Raw genomic sequence first — 5546 nt, 5'->3', positions numbered from 1 at the left:
AAGTGTCCAAGCTGAGCACCCTTCCCGGTGCGGGGTCGCACCGGCAACCCTGCCCGGGTTTTGGTTTTCCTGTGAATCCCAGATGGCCTTCTCAGCCTCTGGCTCCTATATTTAACCTATTTAATGAGATTTCTTTTCCAGTAATTCCTGAAACTGGTAATCTCTAATTGGGTCAAATTCTCTACCCACAAGCCAGCGATGCTATTTTTAGCGCAAATCCTCAGGCCGAAGCTTCCCTGCCTCTTCTCGCAGCTGTCAGAGCCGAGATGCGGCAGTCGGCTCAGGCCTTCTTTCCCGGGTTCGCCGGGCGCGCGCGGGGCGAGCCTCCCGGACCTTCAGCCCCGACCCGCGGGGGACGGCTGAGCCCAGTGCGCTTAATGCCGCTGGCCCCGTCCGGCGCCGCTGTAGATACGAGTGCGCAGGCCTGTCCGGTGGCCTTTTGTCCCCACTGGGGATCGTCCCCAGGAGAGCACATCCTAGAGCACTGTTTCCTGAACTACAAGGTCCCGGGAATGTCCCCAGGGAGCCAGCGGACTGGCATGAAGTGGAGTTCATGGAGAATCCCGTCCTGTCCTCATTCAGCCAGGGACCCTGCTTGGCGTGCTCGGTTCCCACTGCCTCCAGCGAGGGGGACACCCTTCGATCCCTCCAGCGATCCCTCCAGCGGATGCTGCCTATGTCCCCGCCTTTCTAACTGCTGGGCTGTGTGCTCCTGGCGGGCAGGGTGGGGACTGGATCACCGCTGTGTTTTCAGAACCGGGCACCTTGGGTTGTCCTGAGGTTGCCCTCAGTGGCCCTGGCTTTCGGGCATCTGACCAGAGCCCCTGATTGAGGCATCTGGGTCTCCGGCATGCAGGGCCAGGGAGTCGCTTTAGGGCAGAGGCCGGCCGGTGTTCGGGGTGGATGGCCTGTCTCTGGGCTCAGCGGGTCCTCACGGGACCCCACAGCCAGGAATGCCGGAGCCCCATGTCCTTAACAGCAGGGGTACCGCGAGGGGGAACAAAGCCTCCAGCCTCTCCCCATCAAGATCTCTGTCAGTGGGGTCTCCTTCAGGGCCTGTTCTGGAAGGTTCTGGCTTCTGCCAGAGCCCTGGAGAGGAGGACATTCAGCCTACGCTCACCTTCCCTTCCAGCCTCAAGCCCAGACAGGAGGTCATGCCTGACCTCAAACAATTTCCCGTGCATAGGCCTGGCTTTGGTCCAGATGCAGCCCCTCTCTCCACCCCCCCCCAGGATGCCACGTGGGACCATGCATGTCCTTCCTGCCAGAGCAGTGGGGACGTGGTTCTAAATCAACGGGCAGGGGCTGGAGCAGCTTCAGAGTGGCATGTGTGTCCTAACTGTGCTCTCGGAAGATGCTCAGGGCAGGACAGACTCCCCTGACCCCACCCGCACGACCACGGCCTGGCCAAGAGTCCCCTCCCTCTCGGAAAGCACCTTCCCAGAACCCAGCTGCTTCTCAATTTAGTAGAAAGAAGTCTCAGCTCACAGGAGCCAGAAGGGTACACAATGGCCTCTTGAGGGAGGTGTGGTTATATGTGGGAAGAAGGCTGTGCCTTGGGATTTTCATATGGGCACAGGTGGGCTCAAAGGAGGCCTCTTCTCCACCTGAAACCACCCACCACCGCCTCCCCCAGGGGCTCACTAGACCCCCCATGGAGCCGGGGCCTGTGTTTGCCCTGCCTGGCCCACGGCCAGCATCCAGGGGGACACGGACCTAGCACAACCCCTGGCTTTGGGGAGAAGAGGTCAGCCCCACTGACCCCATTGCTGCATTTGTTGTGCGGGGACCCTGAGTCTATGCCTCTGGAGCTGGGGGTCCCACCTGTGCCCTCTGTCTCCCGTAGCCCCGACTTTGTTCTGGGGGCTCAGCCTGATTCCACCCACCCCAGAGGGCTGGCCAGAGGGCACATCCCATGGCTGCTTTCTGTGGGAGCGCCCGGCACCATCTGGAGCACATGCTGTCTGTGGGACTACTGGGCTGGGCCTCTCCCACGGGCCAGGGGTCCTGGGCTGCTCGGTGCTGGATCCTAGCAACAAGGCGATTGCCAGTGTGCCTGTCACACACACCTCCCCCTGCCAGCCGGGTCCCCCTGCGGATCAGGTGTGCAGTCAGCCGTTATCTGGTGCTCATTGCTCTGAGACTCTGGCACAGAGGTGAGGGTGCCCCGTCCCCGAGACCTGGGAGCTCAGGGCCCGGCAGAGGAAAGTGGCAGGGCGGGCTGGCTGGCTGGCAAGGCGTGGGGACAGTGACGTGTAAAGGGGCAGATTAGCGAGTCCCTCAGCCGTGTCTGCTGTGTGGCTCTGTGATCACCCACCTGCCCTTCTAATTGAAGCCCCCACTCTAGCCGGAGGAGCCCCTCAACCTCTGTTCCAGCCTCCCTGGCCACGTGCCCCATGTGGTCAGCTTCAGGCTGTGGCATCCCCAGGCCTCCCCACTGTGGGTCTGAGAGGGCGGCCATTTGCCATCGGGTGTGGTCCGAGTCAGCCATCTGGGCCATCAGTGAGGAAAGCAGACGTGGTCTCACTTTCGGGCTGGGGTCCATCCGTCCTGAATAGGCCCTCCCACCGTTTCCAATCACCGTGCACCCAGTGCTCGCGGGCCTGCATGTCCCCGAGCCACCATCCTGCCAGGGGATGGGGGGAGGCTGAACCCCCAGGTCAGGGCTCCTTCTAACGACTGACGGGCCCTGGGCCCCCAGCAACAGCTCTGACGGATGAAGCTTTCCCGAGTGTGGTTCCCTGTTGGGTACCGGCTGCCTCTTCTCTTCCCTGATCCACCTGCATTTCCACGAGTGTGTCCGACAGATCCGCAGGGACTCTCTGTCCCAAAGTACAGAGTGGGAGCTGAAAGGGACTTCATCTGGAAGCCAGATGTCTGGCAGAAGTCCAAGGAGCTGGGGGACACGCCCCGACAGAAGCCGGCTTACCGCGCCTTCCCTGGCGCCTTCAGCCTCTGTCCCAAGTACTGACATTAGGCTCCAAGACTTAGCGTGACACTTGCCCGTTCCCATGTGCACAGAACACTGACTTGTCAGACAGAGCAGCCGGCTCTACTCCGTGCTTATGAGGTGCAGCTTCGGGCCTCTTGGCCCACGACCGGCCCATGAGCAAGGCGCTGTCACATCCCCACTGCATGGAGGAGATGAGGCACAGAGAGGGTGAGTAACCTGCCCAAAGTCACACAGCTGGGAGGCGGGGCACACATCTGCACGCTTAGCCAGCACACCACACAGCCCCTGGGGAGGCAGTGACGCTGGACCAGGCTCCAGGCTGGGCCCATGCCACAGCATGCCCACTCACGATGCAGGCCAGTTCGGGGGGTTCCTCTGAAGGCCGGAGTTAGCTTTACTCTGCTCACCTCCCGTGGGGATCTGGTGCTTGTGGGAGGGACAGAATTTCCAGACTGCATCTGCGCAGCCACTTTGCTGTGGGTCAATATTTACCTGTGTAACAGGTGGCGTTAGCCAGGGTACACCATATGCTGGGCCAGGGCTGCTCCTGGGGTTTGAACAGCAGAGGTTATTCTCGGGACTGTGGAGGCCCAGAGGGAGCCTGGGGTCACAGTGTCTCCCAAGTTCCCTGGGAAGGCACTGGCGGTGGGGGGGAGCCTCCTGCCTTCTGGTGGCTTCTTGGCTTCTGGAAGCTTGGCTCTCTCCCTGTGTGTCTGTCTCCAAATGTCCCCTTTGTGTAAGGACACCAGTCATGCTGGAGGAGGACCCACCTCGTCTGAACGACACCTGCAATGACCTTCATCCCAAAGAAGGTCACATTCTCTGGTACCACGGGGATAGGACTTCATCGTATGATTAAACTGATGACACCTATGAGGGCAGGGGCCATGGGCTCCCCAGTGTGTCTCAGACAGCCTGTCCGTCATCCCAGCAGACGGCTTGTCTTTCAGCCCAGCAAACGGGACCAGAGAGGATGAACGTACTGGCAGCCCTGCCCCCATCCCCACCCCCACTCCCTGGGGGACTGACCCCTTGAGTCTCTGTGACCCCGGGCAGCACACAAGCCTCTCTAGGCCTCTGCTTCTTCAGCAACACAGTGAGGACGCAATATCTCCTTTTCAGATAGCCGCGGAACAAATGGGACGAGGGACAGGAAAGTGGCCTGTGGCCTTGGGCGATTTAGTAGGACACGCACCTATGGCAGTGAGCAAAGTGTGCTCTGCCTGTTTGGAACCTCTTTCCGCCGACCCCCACAGAGAGCAGGCTCTTGGAAACAGGTGGGTGCCAATACTGCCCAGCGGTTGTGTTGGTGAAGGAGGGGGGCGCTGTTGACTTGTGAACATGGCCCCGGGACACTGTCATGCCTTCATTCTCGGGTGGCTCGCCCAATTTTCGGACATCATTCAGCTTTCCTTTCCTGATCATTAGGACATAAAACCACACTGCACAGTTAACAAGAGAGTGTACTCTTGATAGTTGATGCCTGAAAGATCGTGCGGACTTTGCTACCACTGGGGATAGGTGGGGACGAGATGAGGAAGATGGGCACTTTGCCACATCAGCCAGAAACGGGGAGGGGGGGACTTCTAGGCCACCCCTTGCCACAGGGGCTGCCAGTTCCAAGAGGGGACAGGGACAGGGGACAGGTGATCAGATGGAGCATGGGTTACTAGGGGGATTGGGGAGCTGGGTGGGGAGCGGTATGGTGGTGGGGGAGTCAGGAGGGCTTCACAGAGGAGGCGCCCTGCATGGGGAAGCCTGTCCAGGAGGAGGGGTGGGGTGGACACTGAGTACGTGCTGATGCTGGCTGGCAGGGATGTAATGGTGAAGGCTCCTGGCCGGGCAGATTGTGAGGCCCTCTCTCTACAACCATCAGAGTTGATGTGTGACCACTTTGTGCAGTTTACAAAAATATGGCCTGACGAATACCGATTCCCCATGTTCTAGACCCTGAGTCTATACAACAACACAGGGCCAGGGACTTTCGCCCCGAGCTGACTGAAATCCCTGTAGTGCCTCTAACACAGACCCGTGCCTGGGCCACACCGGCTGTGTCCTGGTGTCTGGAAGTCACCTGGGAAGGACTAGCCTCCTGGGCTCTGTGATGTTATGGGACCCCCCCCCGTTTCTAGTCCTTGTATATGGGGGGGTGGATGAGAAGTAGAGGGACATAATGGAGGGGTCAGGGGTTTTGCCGAGGGGCCCTGACGTCTCTGCAAGCCTCCCGGAGCCAGCTGCTTACCCCTCCTGGGGTGTCAGGGCCGACAGAGGCACCTGCCTCGGGGGGATCAGGAGCACCAAGGGAGGAGTGCAGGTGAAGCAAGGCCTGCACCAAGCCCCTTCTCCTGGAGGGAGTGAGCAGAAGCCGTGGCACAGGAGTCGCTGGGTGGGACCCACGGTCGCGTTTCTCCTACTGGAAGAATGCGTGCCGCCATCGCGTCTGTTTCCAGCGCCTCCCCTCACCCACCCAGGGCGCTGTCTCCCACCCCACCCCTGCGCCCACAGCTTCACCGCCAGCCGGGACTCTGGCCTGGCTCGCGGGGCAGCCAGGAGGCCACGGCCACAGCTCCCAGGGTTCGAACGGCCCCCGGGG

This window comes from Crocuta crocuta, unplaced genomic scaffold (genome assembly GCF_008692635.1).
Source record: "Crocuta crocuta isolate KB4526 unplaced genomic scaffold, BGI_CrCroc_1.0 scaffold751, whole genome shotgun sequence".
NCBI lineage: Eukaryota > Metazoa > Chordata > Mammalia > Carnivora > Hyaenidae > Crocuta > Crocuta crocuta.
Note: the sequence above shows the minus strand (reverse complement) of the source record.